The 18,120-nt window shown below is 41.2% G+C and overlaps 1 protein-coding gene across 1 annotated transcript in view; it reads left to right on the forward strand.

The window, feature by feature from the left end:
• NRG3 (neuregulin 3) overlaps positions 1-18,120 on the forward strand; it is a 1,093,034-nt gene that overhangs the window by 81,943 nt on the left and 992,971 nt on the right. The gene's annotated exons all lie outside the window — the stretch shown is intronic.

Raw genomic sequence — 18,120 nt, forward strand, 5'->3', positions numbered from 1 at the left:
AATGGCCCTTGTCTTCATGGTCCAAGATGGTAACTAATGCTTCGGCCACCATATCTACTCTAGGCAGCATGGAGGTAGGGTCAAAAAATTGGGCATAAAGCTGGCATGCTTATTATTTTCTTTTTTAACGTGGTAAAATGCATAATATAAAATTTACAATCTTAATTTACAGTATAGTACAGTACAGTAGTATTAACTATATGCACCCTGTTGTGCAAAAGGTCTCTAGAAATTTTATATCTTGCAAAACTGAACAACAAATCTTTTAGAGAACAACTTCGCAATTCCCTCTTCCTCGGCCCTTGGGAACCACCATCATTCTACTTTTTGTTTCTGAGTTTGAGCACTTTAGATAACCTTATATAAGTCGAATCATGCAGATGTGTGTTTCTGTGGCTGGCTTCACTTTGTAAAATGTCCTCAAGATTCCTGAATGTTGTTGTATATGACAGGGCTCTTCCGTTTTAAGGTTGCATACTATTCTTTTATATATTTTCTACCACATTTTACTTACTCATTCATCTTTTTTAAAAGATATTTTTTAAAATTGGTTTTTAGAGAGAGAGAAAGGAAGAGGGAGAGGTAGAGAGAGACATCGATGTGAGAGAAACATTGATCGGTTGCCTCCTGCCTGCCCCCTACTGGGGATGAAGCCTGCAACCTGGGTATGTGCTGTGAACCTTTGGTGCTCAGGATGACACCCACCCAACTGAGCCACACCAGCCAGGCTATTCATTCATCTTTTGATGGGCATTCAGCTTGCTTCTGACTTCACTTTTGTGACTAATGCTGCAATGGGTGTGTAAATATCTCTTTGAGATCTGTTTTCAATTATTTCATAGGTGTACTCGAAAGTAAGACTGTTGGGCCTGGCCAGTGTGGGTCAGTGGTTGAATGTCGACCCATGAACCAGGAGGTCATGGTTCAATTACTGGTCAGGGCACATGCCTGGGTTGCAGGCTTGATACCCAGTAGGGGGTATGCAGAAGGCAACAGGTCAATGATTCTCTCTCATCATTGATGTTTCTATCTCTCTTTCCCTCTCCCATCCTCTCTGAAATTAATAAAAACATATTTTTATTAATGTTATTTGCAAAACATTGTTGGATCATATGATAATTCTTTTTAATTTTTGAGGAATCTCAAGTATTTTCCATAGCAACTGCACCATTCATTTTACATTCCTACCAACAATGCACAAGAGTTCCAATTTCTGCACATTCTGTTTTTTTTTTTTAATAATGGCATCATAATGGGTGTGAGTTGACTCATTGTGGTTTTGACTTCCTCTCCTGATAATTCGTGATGTTCAGCATCTTTTCATATGCTTGTTGACTGCTTGTATATGTCTTTTGAAGGAATGTTTATTCAAGTCCTTTGCCCATTTTCAAAGTCAGGTTATCTGTTCTTGTTGTTAAGCTGTAGGAGTTTTTATATAGTCTGGATATTAATCTTTTATCTGATACGTGTCTTGCAAATATCTTCTCCCATTATGTAGGTTCCTTTTCACTCTGTTGATTATTTCCTTTGCTGCACAGTTTTAAGTTTGATGCAGTCCTATTTGTCAGTTTTTGCTTTCGTTGCCTATTGTGCTTTAGCTGTTATTTCCAAGAAATCATTGTCAACTACAATGTTTTCTTGTAGAAGTTTTTTAGTTTCAGGACTTACATGTAAGTCTTTAATTCATTTTGGGTTAATTTTTATATAGCATATAAAATAAGGGTCCAGCTTCATTCTTTTGCATGTGCATATCCAATTTACTTAACACCATTATCAAAAAGAGACTATCCTTCCCTCATTGAGTATCCTTAGCACCCTTGTCTTAGATCATTGAACCATATACTCATGAGTTTATTTCTGGGCTTTCTAGTTCATTCCATTGGTCTAATGTATCTTTCTTTATGCTAGTACCATACAGTTTGCTTATTGTAGCTTTGTAATGTTTGAAATGAGAACATATGAGACATCTAGCTTCATTTATTTTTCTTAAGATTATTTTGGCTATTCAGGGTACTTTGAGATACCATATAAATTTAGGATATTTTTTTCTATTTCTGAAAAGAATGCTATTTGGATTTTTAAAAAAATGTATTTTATTGATTTTTTTACAGAGAAAAAGGGAGAAGGATAGAGAGTTAGAAACATCGGTCAGCTGCCTCCTGCACACCTCCTACTGGGGATGTGCCCGCAACCAAGGTACATGCCCTTGACTGGAATCGAACCTGAGACCTTTCAGTCCACAGGCTAACACTCCATCCACTGAGCCAAACCAGTTAGGGCAATGCTATTTGGATTTTGACAGGAATTCCATCGAATCTATAGTTTGCTTTGGGTAGTATGGACTTTTTAACATTAAGTTTTCCAATCCATGAACATGGGATGTCTTTCCATTTATTTGTGTCTTCTTTAATTTTTTATTAGTATATTTTTATCTGCAGTATATAAGTCTTTGCATTTTTTATTAAATTTATTCCTAAGTATTTTATTATTTTTGATGCTATTGTAAATTGGTTTACTTTTCTTAATTTTCTCTTCAGTTGTTCACTGTTCATGTATACAAATGCAACTAAGTTTTTTGTGCAGTCTGCAGCAGTTATTGCTGAATTCCTTTATTAGTTCTAACAGGTTTTTTTTTCTGTATGTGGAATCTTCAGGGTTTTCTACATAAAAAATTATTTCTTATGTGATCAGAGATAATTTTGCTTCTTCATTTCCATTTTGGATGTCTTTGTTTTTTTTTTTTTTTTTTTTTTTTTTAATTGTTCTGGCTAGCACTTCCAGCACTACATTGAATGGTGGTAGCGAGATTGGACATCCTTGCCTTGTTCCTGATTTTATAGTTTTTTACTTTTGAGTATGATGTATTTTATGGGCTTTTCATACATGGCCTTTATAATGTTGAAGTGATTATCTTCTCTTCCTAGTTTGCTTATTTTTTTTTTATCATGAAAGAGTTTTGAATTTTGTCAAATTATTTTTATGCCTTAATTAAGATAATCATTTGGCTTTTGTCCATTATTCTGTAAATATAGTAAATTGCATTGACTGGTTTTCACATATTGAACCAACCTTGAATTCCAGACATAAACCAACTTGGTAATGATGTATAATCTTTTTAATGTGTTGTTGAATTCAGTTTGCTAGTACATTTTTGAGGATTTTTGCTTCAATATTCATCAATAATGTTGATTTGTAGCTTTATTTACTTGCAGTGATTTGTCTAGTTTTGTTCTCAGGTAATGCTGGCCTCAAAAAATGAAGCATTTCCTCTTTAATTTTTTTTGAAAGTGTTTGATAAGGATTTGTATTTATTTTTCTCTAAGTCAGTGGTTCTCAACCTTCTGGCCCTTTAAAACAGTTCCTCATGTTGTGACCCCCAACCATAAAATTATTTTCGTTGCTACTTCATAACTGTAATGTTGCTACTGTTATGAATCGTAATGTAAATATCTGATATGCAGAATGGTCTTAGGTGACCCCTGTGAAAGGGTCGTTCGACGCCAAAGGGGTCGCGACCCACAGGTTGAGAACTGCTGCTCTAAATGTTTTTGGATAATTCTCTAGTGAAGCAGTTGGCCCTTGGCTTCTCTTTGTTGGGACATTTTTGATTACTGATTCCGTCTCCTTGCTAGTAATTCATCTGTTCACATTTTCTATTTCTTCATGATTTAGTCCACATAGGTGGTATGTTTCTAAGAATTTATCCATTCTTTTCCTAGGTTATCCAACTCTTGATATAATTATTTGTATTAGTATGTTATGATCCTTTTTATTTATATGGCATCAGTTGTAATGTCTCCTCTGTGTTATTTTTTCCTTTTGTTAACTTTGAGTTTAGTTTGATTCCTTTTCTAGTTCTTTGAAATCTAACTTAGGTTGTTGATTTAAAAACTTTCTTCGTTTCTAATGGAGGCATTTACTGCTATCAGCTTTTCTCTTAGTACTGTGTTTTTGCATTCCACAGATTTTGATATGTTGTGTATTCATTTTTGTTTGTTCAAGATATTTTCTAATTTCTATTGTGACTTCTCTTTTGACCTATTGTGTGTTCAAGAGTTATGTTGTTTAATTTTTACATATTTGTGAATTTTTCAGTTTTCCCTTTGCTATTGATTTTTAGTTTCATTCCATTTTTTTTAAGAAAAAATACTTGGTATGGTTTCAATCTTTGTAAAGTGCTTAAGCTATTTTATAGCGTATGAGGTTATCTGTCCTGGAGAATGGTCCATGTCCGTTTGAGAAGAATGTTTATTCTGCTCTTGTTGGGTGGAATGTTCTGTATATTGTGTTAGAGTTAGTTGATCTATAGTGTTGTTCAAATCCTCTGTTTCCTTACTGATCTTCGTTTGACTATTCTTAACTTTTCTTTTAAAGAGAGGTCTGGGAAGCTGCTTGCAGTTCACTGGCTTCATGTCATGTGCTTTCTCTGGTTATGCCTCGCTGCAGAGAATTGTTGAAAAGGTACTCCAATTCTGGTTTTCCATGTGTATACTTGCCAGTGAGAGTCACATTACTAAGGTAAAATTGGAGAATAAATATTGGGGGACATACATTAGACTATCTAAAACATTATATTAGAATCTAATATTTTAAGGTATTGAATCTATACCCTATCACATCTTAATTCTGTATAAGTTTCCTCATTTTATTAGTGGGGGAAGCTCTGAAGCCTTCCCATGGGTATCTGTGATATATGAGCTTTTACCTTCTCATTTATGAAGTTACAATAGATATATAACTCTTACCTTATTATGTATTCTCCAAGAAGCACAGTAAAAATAAAATGAAGCTTTAAAAGTTTAAAATGATACTGCAGGGAATTTAAGATGAAAAAGATATACAGTGCTAAATTACTTCCACCCATGTTGCTACATACCCTATTAACAGTGTGCACAAGAGACAATTCTATTTCTAGATTTTACCACCCCATTTCATATTTTTTACTTGTGACTACCAGAAAATATTAAATAGGAAGATGGTATATTGGGAGACATTATGCACTTGTCATTGAATCTCATCACTGAAAATTGTGCTTTATCAATCATTTCTCCATCACTTGTACTTGAAAATAGGTAATATTAAAATAAATTTTAGTAACCTAATATTATAATTTCGTGCTTAAATTGAAACTTGCATTTTTGATGTATTACTTATATATTACTTATACAGTGGGGCCTTGACTTACGAGTGTCCCGACTAACGAGTTTTTCAAGATACGAGCCGTCTCTCGGCCGATTTTTTGCTTTGAGTTGCGAGCTAAAATTCGGTTACGAGCCAGCTTCAGATACCCCACCACTAGTTGGTGCAGCAAACGTCACAGTGAACGCCACAACATCAGCCCAGCATCACGTGTCTCACTCGTTTCACTTTTTGATTTGACATAAGAGTAATTTGAGTTATGAGCTCCGTCACGGAACGAATTAAACTTGTAAGTCAAGGCCCCACTGTATATTACTTATATATTACTTATATATTACTTTCTATATACATATTACTTTATATATATATTAATTTTTGAAGCAACACTGTGAATGAAAACTCTAAATGTATGAAGTGGTTCTGATCACACCATTGGAGAACTGGAATAAAAATTAGATCGAGTCTCTTATGTCAGGCTATGGGTTATTTTAAAATTAACATATTTATTTGTACCAATTCTGTGAAATTGGTATAACTTAAAGAAGAGAACAAATGAGCCTTAGAGAGGTTACAACAGCAGACAATGGACCCTGCTTCTCCCACCAGTGTGTTCAGTTTTCTCAGAGGCTGCACTGCAGTTCTGGGGCATCCTGCAGAGGGCGCTCCAGGGTTAACACAGGAAGTGTTCCTGGAGTTTGAGAAAGGTAAACAGATTTCCTGTAGGCTAGTCTCTGGGATATTCAGCTTCCTTCAACCCCAGAGTTTTGCCTGGATATTTTTATATAGAAAGCTTGTACATTAGCTTTTTCCTGGGGGGGAAAAAGTGGTTCTGAACAAACCACCACAGTAAATCATGCTGCTTTTAACCTTCCAACAGAAGACCACATTTCAGAAGCCATTTCATCAAAGCTTAGCTTTTCCTCATCCTTCCCCCTCTGCCACCTCTTTCAGGCCTAAAATTTCATGAGTTATTCCTGTACTTTAAAATACATGTTTCACGGAGGAAGATTTATCTTTGCACAAATGAATAATTCAAAGGGTAAAATTTTGCCAAGATTAGTTTACAAAGTGAAGGCTTCAGCCCAGGATTGGAATTTCTAGGGCATCAAGGATGTTTGTGCTGTTTCGTCTACACATCAGAAATGTAGTTGGGTTTCTGTGCTTCCTTATGAACAAATTCACAGGAAAGAGGTGCAATGCAGGCACCAGCAAGACAGGCACAATATACACTTGAGCTGCTCCCCCTTTTCTGAAAAGGTGGAGACATCAGCTTTTGCTGTGAGGAGGACTTACTACACCAACTCTTTACTTAGGTTTTAAATAAACATAAAGTTGCTTCTAAAATAATACACCTCCTTTATAATATGGTGGAGAAAACAGCTTATGCATGGTTAGTGACGTTTTCTTTGAAATTTCTATTTTTTTATACAGACTTTCAGTATATCTTGAATTAGGGAGATTTTGAAGTTGTGAAGATCCTCTAGGTTCCCCATCTCTTTGGAGTCAATGCCAAGCCCCTCAGTGTCCTCAACTGAGCACTCAGGTTCAGTCTCTCACTCAGCTTACATGTTGTTAATTCCATAGGGCACCTTATAGCCACACCAGGTGGATCCCCTTAATATGCCAGCACAGTGAACCTGGAGGTCCACAATGGCTGTATCCTGACCGCCAATGCATGGTACATTCATTTACCATAGAATTATAAAATATCTATACAAATAAAAGGGTAATATGCTAATTAGATAGGGTCAACCGGACGTTTTCCAGTCATCCAGTCCTCCTCCTGGACAAAGCCATGGTGGCGGGGGCTGAGGCAGAAGCGGTTAGGGATGATTAGGGCAGCAGGGGAGGGCAGTTAGGGGCGCTCAGGCTGGCAGGCAGAGGAGTTAGGGGTGATCAGGCAAGCAGGCACATGAGCGCTTAGGAGCCAGCAGTCCTGGATTGCAAGAGGGATGTCCAACTGCCGGTTTAGGCCTGATCTAGAAGGGATCGGGCCTAAACTGGCAGTCGGACATCCCCTGAGGAGTCCCGGATCGGAGTGGGTGCAAGCTGGGCTGAGGGACCCCCCCTCCCTTGCACAAATTTCATGCACCAGGTCTCTAGTAAGTAATATAGATGATTATGTGATTAGTCTTTTGAGGATTAATAATTACAAAATCTATGAAGATTAGCATCAGTTATGTAATTTTTTAGAATGTTAACATTAGATTAATCTAATAATGGTTCTCTATTTGCCAGGTTGACTTTTCTGTCTATGACACCTATTTGTATGTGACATCATCTCCCTTATCACCTGGACATATTTCTTACTTCCTACCTGCTATTCCATTGCTCATAGAATTAGCTGCGTTAATCTTTTGGTGAGTGTGTGCCCTCCTTTGAAAATTCTGCCTTCCCACTGATCAGTGCTTCTGGTAAACCTCTCCTGAAATAGCCTCTTTCAGCTTCCCACTAACTGCCCACAAAACAGACTCAGAAAAAGAGGCTGCCTGCCACCTGCTCCCATCACACCAGCAGCCACCTACGGCCTGGCTCGGATGTCCAACTGCCGGTTTAGGCCTGATCTAGAAGGGATCGGGCCTAAACTGGCAGTCGGACATCCCCTGAGGAGTCCCGGATCGGAGTGGGTGCAAGCTGGGCTGAGGGACCCCCCCTCCCTTGCACAAATTTCATGCACCAGGTCTCTAGTAAGTAATATAGATGATTATGTGATTAGTCTTTTGAGGATTAATAATTACAAAATCTATGAAGATTAGCATCAGTTATGTAATTTTTTAGAATGTTAACATTAGATTAATCTAATAATGGTTCTCTATTTGCCAGGTTGACTTTTCTGTCTATGACACCTATTTGTATGTGACATCATCTCCCTTATCACCTGGACATATTTCTTACTTCCTACCTGCTATTCCATTGCTCATAGAATTAGCTGCGTTAATCTTTTGGTGAGTGTGTGCCCTCCTTTGAAAATTCTGCCTTCCCACTGATCAGTGCTTCTGGTAAACCTCTCCTGAAATAGCCTCTTTCAGCTTCCCACTAACTGCCCACAAAACAGACTCAGAAAAAGAGGCTGCCTGCCACCTGCTCCCATCACACCAGCAGCCACCTACGGCCTGGCTCTGCGAGGGGATGCAGGTACAGCCAGTCTGCCCGGCTCCAGAACAAGCAGAAGTGACTGAACCTGGATATGGGCCAGAAAGTGAAGGAAACTGTTCCGAAAAAGGAAGACACCATGTTTAGCCACCGTTATAGTTTCCTGCTTGATTCTGAGGCAAAAGGCGGAGCCACCTAGAACACGGAGCATCTCTCCATTGTAGACACGCTGCTTTACTGTGGTGAACAGGGCATTCTTCTGCCACTGGTGATAATTTTTCTTACATTCACTTATGGCTCGAACCTCTCTGCTGAGAGTGGGGTGCCCCGAGGAGGGATGGGAGTGGTGGTCCTTAGAGCATCATGGTGAGTGTTGTCTCCTCCGGTTGGGGCTAAGACAGGAAGAACCGGGGGGCAGGAGTGGGTGTGCTGAGATGGCACGCTCTTGTCCTGAGAGCTGTAGACAGAGGTGAAGGAGAGGTTCTCACCTCAGTCCCGCAGAGCCACAGTGCATGAATGACCGCTCACCAGACACAGCTGAGTATCACCTGTGTTAACTTCCCATCTGAGAAGGAAGTGGTGTCACCTTTGTTAACTTCCTATTTGAGAAGGAGATTTAACAATCACTCAGATGGAAGAAATCAACTGGCCATGCCTATGGGCAAGCAGCAGACAGCACAGTACCAATGACATTCCTTTAGTTTTAGATGTAAAACTAATGCAGTCCACCTGTGCTTTTAAAGGAAGAATATACTTCTGATGCACTGGGGATAAGCTAAAATAAAATCTTAGAAAGTAATTGTATATTTTTTAAAATCACATAATATGATGCAAAGTCTCAAGAAATATACCACCAGATCCTTTTCTTGAATGAAAAAAAAGGAAAACTTCATTTGATTTCCAGAAAAAAAAAAGGGATGAATAAGAATAAAGTGATAAAAATGGAGAAATTTCATTATAAATGGAAGGAAGATATTGTTTGACAACTGTTGAACTGAATGATGGAAATGTGGTTATAAAATGTGGTTATGTTTAAAGGTTAGTAAGGGTCAGGGAAATACAGAAAGCATCGATATTCCTCATCTTCCATGGCAGGGGCCAAAAGATAGAGTTTGTGCTGGACTTGCATGGACTGAAAACAAAGGTGACAGTGAATCAGCAGGTCATTGTGAATAATACGATGAATGAAACTTCTACACGTTTTGAGCTGTAAGTCACAAATGGAAATTATTCATCCTATTAAAGCTCTCAGTCACATTTTCAAAAATTATAGAAGTGTATTTACTGCAAACACTCTGATCCAAAGGCAAAACCCTTAGTCTGTTGTGATCTGGACCTTTGGGTTGTGGCTTCTACCAATCAAAGCCTCACTCACCATTCCCAGCATCAGCTGTGGCTTCATCCGGACTCCTCTGCTGCTGGGCTCAGGTTCAAACCCTCATTGGGGTGATCCGACTCCTCCCCAGGCCACTTACACTCTTCAGGCACATCCTCTTCAGAGAGGCCTCTGTGGCTCACTCCTCAGTGCTCTTTCTCTCCCCAAGTCAACATTGTAGTCATTGAATATCTCACTGCACACCGTCGGATTGGGCCTCATATTGTTTCATGTCCATTTTTTTTATATCCATGATTTAATTTTAATTTCTGGAAGGTCTAGATGGCATCATCTTTATACTTTTGTTTTTTTAAATTTCCAAGCTCTAGCCCAGTGGTTGGTTTAATGATTGAACAAGAGTAAAGGCAGCGAGGCCCCTAAGCCATACCACTGCTTTTAGCAGTATCGAGTTGCATTTTATCTCATCTCCATGGTCAAAACTGTGATTTTTACCAGAAATGCAATCTGGGAATTGAGCCATTGGTGTTTTATAGGACACATACTATTTTTGCTCTGAAAACAAGACTAATCTTGTACCTCAAAAATCTTTATAGAAGTAGAGTTAAATAAGGCGAGCTTTTACATGGCCGTGCAAAGGAATGGTGTTATGGGTTGATGGGTGTCATACTCAGCCCCAGAATTCTTAAGTTGAAGTTCTAAATTCTGGTATCTGAAAATGTGACCTTATTTTTTGAGGGCATAAGATTTAAATTGCACACTGTTCTTAGTAGCTTGATGAAATCTCATGCCATCTGACAGGTGGCCTGGAAGATGAATCATCCTCTGTCCAGTGTGTCCACACTGTAATGCTGTATGTATAGTAACAAAAGCTATTAGCAGAGAGAGAGGGAAACCACATTCACATAACTTTTACCTCAGTATATTGTTATAGTTTTGTTTTATGATTAGTTATTATTGTTAGTCTTACTTGGCCTAATATGTAAATTAAACTTTATCATAGGTATGTATCTAAAGAAAAAAAAACAGTATATATAGGGTCAGTACTATTTGTGGCTTCCAGCTTCCACTGAGGTTCTTGGAACGGATCCCTGCAGACAAGGAAGGATATTCTACAGCTGGAACCATGGGATTATGCTCATGGACTCACACAGGCCTAACAAGGAAAATGTTCTGTGAATGGATGAGTTCTCCATCATGTGAATGAATCTGCTAATTACCCTGGCTCTCTCATGCTCAGCAGAAGCTTCTTTAGGAACTTGGAATTATACTTGGAAGTGACTTTTACAGTTCAGAAGTCTGAATTTGAAACCTGGGCTTTGGAGGAGGAATGGGCGTTGGTCTCGCTCAGTGTGATCATCTTCCCAAAACCTAGCCTCTTACTGCGGGCGTTTCTCAGAGCTGCCTTACCAGGTCGCACAGTCTGCCGGAGACAAGGCATCTGTCAGCAGGGCCATGTTCCCTTTGAAACTTGCAGGATAAGGATTCTTTCTTGACTCTTCCAACTTCTAATAGTTCTGACCTTTCCTGGCTTGTGGCAGCGTAATCTCAGTCTCTGCCTCTGTCTTCTCAGAGCATCCTCCCTGTCACTTCACATCCCCTTCCCTCTGTGTGTCTGTCTCTGTGTCCACATTTCCTGCTTTCATAAGGACACCAGTCATTTGGATTGGGGCCCACCTTAACCTCATTTTAACCTCATTAGCTCTCTAAAGACCCTATTTGCAAATAAGGTCACATTCTGTGGTTCTAGGGGTTGAGACTTCCATTTGACTTTTTTGGGAAACGCTATTGAACTCATTACATTGACCAAAGAGACTTTCAGGCTGGGTGTCAGGCTGTCTCTTAGCTAACAGGAGTTCTGTGTGTGGCCTCATTGTCCCCTTGGTCTTGACTCCACTGCTCCCAGTGGCGTTCTGAGAGCCTCACTATTCATATGACCACTGTGTTCTCTAATTTATCCCAAGAGCTCAGAGCAGACATGTTCTATGAATATGCTATTTTTTTCTAGTAGATAGTGTTTCCAGGTTAGCAGAGCCCAATGTGGCAGTAGAGATAAATTTTCTATCCTTGTGCACCTGAAGATCGCCCCGTCCAATCATGGACCATGGAAGCCATGGCTCATGTGATGGAAGTATTGGCTGGAACCAGAGCACTGTTCACCTTAGGGATGGCCTGTGAGGCTGGCAAAGGTGACATCTCAGTGAGAAACTCGGGGATCCCAGATTTCACTATTTTCAAGTTGAATCCCGTATCTGTGTCATATTTGATAACATTAGGAAATTTACTTAACTTCCCTAAGTGTTTTCATTTTTAAAATAGCATTGCTAATGCCTCCTTTGCAGAGTAAAGAGTGCTCAACCCGGAGGAAGTGCTCCTGGTGTGAGAGCTGCCGTCCTACTCCCTAATCTTAGTGTCTACATCTCAATCCTCAGACCGAGCTTATGGTAACCTGTTGGTATTACATAAGCTGGGTTCCTTCCTTCTCCTCTAAAGCCCACCAAGTACTTGAAAGTTGCTGATTTTTGTATTTTGTTTTTTCTAATCCTCATGAAACCCTCAGATTCCAGGAAAACACCCATATATTTTATAGAAGGGATGGAAGTTTATAGTTTATTTTTCTTGAGATCATGCCCTTCTTGCCCGAGCCAAGGACTTTGTCACTCCTCATCCCTGGAGCTTGTCTCCTTCACACTAGGATGAGGGAGTCTTGTTTGCCATTCAGCCCTTTCTATAGACACAGCCTGCGTTTTGCTAGACTGATGTGCTGCCTGTCTGAGCAGGGTGCACTCTACTGTGGGGAGACCTGGACTTGGGAGGAAAAGGCCTGTGTGCGAATCCTAACACCAGTATTCATTAGGGGAGCAACTTCGCTTTTGTCAACCTCAGCTTTCTCAAAGGGTGAAGTTAGGGGCAGTCTACAAACCACCCTCACTTTTAACTCCTATTAATGCAGTTTGGGGGTCAGATGCCAATTGCCAATTCAGGGTCCCCAAGACCACCCTTAGGTTCTGTAATACACTAGAAGGCCTCTCAGAACTCACCTAGAGCTGCTGTACTCACAGTTACGGTTTCTTCAAGAAAATGGAGAGATTGAGAATTACCCAAGGGAACAGGTGCATGGGGCCGAGTCTAAGAAAGTCCCCTTATGGAGCTTTCAGTTGGCCCTTCTCAGTGAGTGAGGGCAACATTACTTTCCCAGCAGTGGGTGTGACAATGTGCATGACGTGTCACCAGCCAGGGAAGTTCACCTAGCTTTGGGGTCCAATGATTCATTGGGTTCAATCATGTAGATTCGGTTCACTGTGCATGCACCTGATCTCAGGGAGCTGAGCAGATGCTGTGTGACACTCACTCTAAGTCAATTTCTAGACTGTCAGTGCGACCCAAGGTCCCCAAGTACACAATGCTCCTATCAGGATGACATGCTAAGAGCTTAGAGATCATCTCCAGGGAGCCTAGTCCAGAGGCCAGACTTTATTTTGGGCAAGGTTAAACTCTTTACCACATATCCAAGAACAGGGGGTTAATATTCAGGGGCTCTCCTAGTCTTTATCATGTACAGTGGTGTCAAAGGGAACCTAAGCCATGTGCCTAAGCCATGGCCACATCTGCCCGTTTTAGGAACTAGCAGGCCTGCTCCTTAAGGGCCTTCCTTCGAGGCCATGCTGGGTCCTTTCTCGTGGCCAGACTGCCTTACTGATGCTCTGTGCGCAGTCTATCCAAGGGTTTGGGGCTGATTCAGAAGGGAAGTTAAGTCTGTTAATTGTATTGAAATAATATTCTGCAGTTGGTGCTTAAGGTTTTGAGCAGGGACGATATGTGAAGAATATGTGTTAAGAAGCTTTTAGAATCTTCACTTTGGGGCCTGGAGAAATTGGTATTTATTAAATGCCAGTTACCTATGTCCTAGGGGGCCAGAAGGATGAATTAATGGCCTCTTTTATTTATGGAGATATTCAGAAACATTAAAGTCTTTGGTCCTCATGTGAGGAAAAACTCCCAGGGAAATTGAAAGCATTACTGTGGAAAGTCCTGCTACCATATTTTCTGTGAGCTCTGGAGTTAATTGCTCTGCCTTTGTCAGACGGAAGATTTTTCTGATTCAAATCAAACCCCAGCAAACACCAGGCAACCTTGAAGGCCACATCACTGCTCTCTTAATTTCCCCAGGGGCTCAGAAATTAAGCAGAAGCCCTCACTCTTCAGACATGTGTGGTTTTCAAAGAGGTTCTTTCATGCCAAGTTCATAGATGCTACTGGGAACCCTTCAAGTGATTAATATTCCTAATGTTCTTGCCTAGTTGGGTCCCACCCTCTTTATTCAATGAGATTTGGCTTTTCTTCTTTTATCGTTCCATCCTCACCACAGTCACATTCCTATCTAACATTCAGCGTGTAGGTTATAAAAGCTGGTTTCAGTTCAGTCCAACCCAGACTAAGGGGAGATAGCAGGCATGAGAAAGAATGAGAGCTACCATCATGGAGGAACACCTACTGTGTGCTAGGTACCCTTGAGGCTTTACCTCTTGGGCTGCCTCATCTGGGTCTCCACTTACAGAGGAGGAGGTCAGGCTCAGGCAGGTCAAGGTTAAGTGGGAGAGAAGTGACTTGGGCCTGTGTTCTTTCCACTCCTTCTTGCTGCAGAAGCTGGTCCAGCTGCTGCCTCTGCTGATGTGTGGGCGGGTCAGAGCTCCCATCAGGGAGGCACCCATGCTCCACAGGAGGAGCTGCTCCCTTCAGCTGGGCTTTGTGCACTTATGGAAATCATCGGTTTTATCTGAAAAGGATTTCATTTTATTCACTAGCATGTCCATGGTGAAGAGAGGGACGAGGCCATTATTAAATTCTCTTCTTTGCTGTCTTCCAGCACAAGTATTTAATGAAAGGCTTCATAGAAAGGATGATTCACTCAGAAAGCAGTATTTGCTTGTTGCTAACATATTTCTGGTTTGTGTGTGCTTTTACTTGTATTTATATTCTCAGTGCATTTAATGATACAGCGGTAACCTTTGTATTTGAACATTTTTAAATCATGATTTTGCCTTTGAGTAAAAAAAGAAAAAGAATAATTTAAAAATACTGTAAAGTGCTTGCTACTACTAATTAGGAAGTGCCCCAAACAGTTGAGGATCTGAAATTGATCATTGGAAGGTTGTAGGTCAGACTATCAGTGGACATGACCGGTTCTTATGCAGCCAGTCACGTGGCTACTGAACTTGCCCCTTCTGTCAGTGTTTTGCTCTTCCTGAGGAGGAGACTGTGCGACCACTCAGATGAGCACAGACTGGGAAGGGCTGGGGAGTCCCCCCTCTTTCAGAAGCCTTCTTCTCAGGCAGGACTGAGAGACTCTCAGGGGTCCAGCAGCTGTTGTCCTCGCTCTCCCTGTGAACTACCTGGGTTGCAGTCATCCATCTCCTTGCCCCGGACTTGAACCAGAAAAACAGAAACACATCAGATGTGTATCAGGAATGAAATCCCTCTTGTTTAGTGAGAGTTTACAATAAGCTTTGCAATTAGCATTACACATCCTGGAAGCCAGTACTGCTGGGCTGCTGTGCGCACAGGGGCTCTCAGACCCAGTGCATTCAACACCCCACACAGGCCCGGAGAATTCAGCTGCTCCTGGAATAAATGGATTTGAATTATTTCATTCAGTTGTAAATGGCTCATGGAGGAGCCCCAACCTTTTGGAGCACAAGCATAAAATGGATTCGTTTCACTCTACCTCTAACACCTCACCTCCCTGAAATTGGGCAGTGAGCTTCTGTGGCATCTCAGACAGATTTCCGAACTGTATTTACATTTGATTATTGAGAGAGCCATGCTAGTGATTATGCCCAAGTCCTGCCCATTAAAACTTAAAGCCCGAGTTCAACAATTCCTTCTCCTCTCAGCTGCCTGATTGTATGGTGGTATCTCTTAGAGCAGTGGTTCTCAACCTTCCTAATGCTGCGACCCTTTAATACAGTTCCTCATGTTGTGGTGACCCCCAACCATAAAATTATTTTCGTTTCTACTTCATAACTGTAATTTTGCTACTGTTATGAATTGTAATGTAAATATCTGATATGCAGGATGTATTTTCATTGTTACAAATTGAACATAATTAAAGCATAGTGATTAATCACAAAAACAATATGTAATTATATATGTGTTTTCCGATGGTCTTAGGCGACCCCTGTGAAAGGGTCGTTCGACCCCCAAAGGGGTCACGACGGGGGGGGGGGAGGGGTCGCGCACAGAGAGGCACACACAGAGATCAGGAGGGAAGGGACCCCCCTTTTTGTTAGCCTGTGGACAGAGTCAGGCAGAGGTAGAAGAAGGCAGGCATCCCCTTTGGTGACTGCTCATGTGAGGATTGTTTCAGATCCCTGAGGATCTAAATGGTGGACTCACACCCCGGTTGGTCCCACTGACAAGTGGCTCAGTCCTGAGGGGGGAACTGGCCTCTGGACACTGGGCTTTGCTTGCGGGTGGCCAGCCTGGTGTTTCTCTGATCTGCTGGCCTCTGGGTCCACTGGCAGCAGCCGCCTAGCAAGTAGGATCCCGGGCCCTGCTGTGGGATTCGTGGATTCACATTTATGTTCCTTTCTCCTCGCAGCTGCATGCCAGGCCATCTCTCTCCAGCACTCCTCCTCCACTCCGGGAGCAATGGGAAAGCCTGCCAGCCTGCGGCTGAGGGCGTCCACAGCAGAACTAGCAGTTGGTCTCTGCTCTTGACCCTTCCAAATGTGACGAGGCACCCCATGCCTTCCCTTGGGATGAGGACTTTAGGGGAGGGCTCTGCCTCCCAGAGGTCCTTGCTGTTTCTTTCTTGGTCCTTCTCCAGGATTTACAAAGGCTGTTGCCGTGGAGGGAAGGAAGCCTCACACCCACTGGGGAATCTCAAGACCTGGTTCTCCTCGGAGCTCTCTCTGTCTTTCCCATAATTGCTACCAATTCAGTCATCGCTGGGGGCCTGAGGAGACCTTCACCTGCCCCGTCCACCCCATGCTGATCCTCTTGTGAATCACCAAGTCCGTCTCTTTTTCTCTGCTGGTTTGAAACCCGAGAAAATAGGAGGATTGATCACGTATCAAGTTACAGAACATTTCAATAGTCAGTGCCTTCAGATCCACTGCCTTGCTTCCCGGAATATGAGTCATGGCCTTTCGATATTATGACACAGCTTATAACAAACATAAAATGGCTCCGTTTCATTCTGCTCTATGGTTGTGAGGATCTGAGAATGAAACATCACCACGGTTTTCTACTGACTTACAATCTTCACTTTCAAATTTCTTCGATTTCTCAAAAATAAAAGCAGAATATTTTTCATTCTGTCTTCCTTAATGATGGCTTATGTTGTCTAAGCAGGAAGAGACTGACTCATTAAAACCTTAACATTTTTGATAAAACTATGAAGGGCCTTTCAACTTTTTAATCTGACTATTTAGGAAATCATATATTGAATTAGACTTGGAATTAGAGAATGAGCATTGTTCTTTGCTGTGTTTTCAGATCAACCTGAAAGTTATACAATACTAAATCCATATAATTCCTTGCTCTTTGCATCTTGTAAAATAATTAGGCAGGTATAGAAGTGTCAGGCCATTCCTGTCTATTTAAATATATTTTAAAAAATATGTACAGGGCACATTTTGGATAAATAGCCAGAGTGGAAGGAGGGGGTTGTGGGGAGCTGACGTGGGAGCAGTTAATTTAGGAAGCAGCGCTGTTATGGATGGGAGTTGTTTGCTGCTAATGTCTGACTATTTTTCTGTGCTGGGGCTGACAGACATTTTCTTTTTGTTTATTATCTTGAGCCTTTTGAATACCAGCAGGCATGCCACTTTTGAAAATTTATACGTTATGGTTAATGTCCTGTTTCTTTTTGTCTTATGGAATTTAAGTGTTTTCTTGCTTTGATTATATGCACGCAGTAGATACTTGTAAGAATCACCCTCCAGTGATTCAACCATTAGATTAACACACCCATTTGCCAAGCAGACTCCCTGGATTCTTTCAGAACAAAGAAGAAATCACGAGCAAACAAGCTGAGCTCAAGCACTTTCTCTCTTCTTCTGAACCCATCAATTTCCGCTGTGTCTGGGGATCAGCTCCAGATCATTCTCCCTGCAAAACACTACCTTGTGCAGAGGGTGAAAAATGAGGAGATCTGCATTCACAAAAGGAGGAGCGTAAATAGGGTGTTCTAAAAAGGGTTACGGACATTTGTTCTAGGCAGTGTTAAAATCAACACGCACGCAGACATCCAGGGAAGCAGGGGAGACCATTTCCAAGGCAGGCGTGGGCCACTGTGCCCCACAGTATCAAACCTTCCACTGCCGTGCTAGCACCAGCAACAGTTCCTGAAAGTGCTAATATAGTGTCCACCCAGGATTTGCTCTATCTAAATTCACATATTATTTATGGAAGGGTTTAGATTCCTGAACTAGTATAGGTTGTCCTCATGAAAAAGTATAACTAAAATCTGTATTAGCGCTCTCCAGAGAAACAAAACCAATAGGATATCTATCTTCCTTCCTTCCTCCCACCCATTTTCCCTCCCTCCC

Source organism: Myotis brandtii, unplaced genomic scaffold, assembly GCF_000412655.1.
Source record: "Myotis brandtii unplaced genomic scaffold, ASM41265v1 scaffold356, whole genome shotgun sequence".
In the NCBI taxonomy this organism is placed as follows: Eukaryota; Metazoa; Chordata; class Mammalia; order Chiroptera; family Vespertilionidae; genus Myotis; species Myotis brandtii.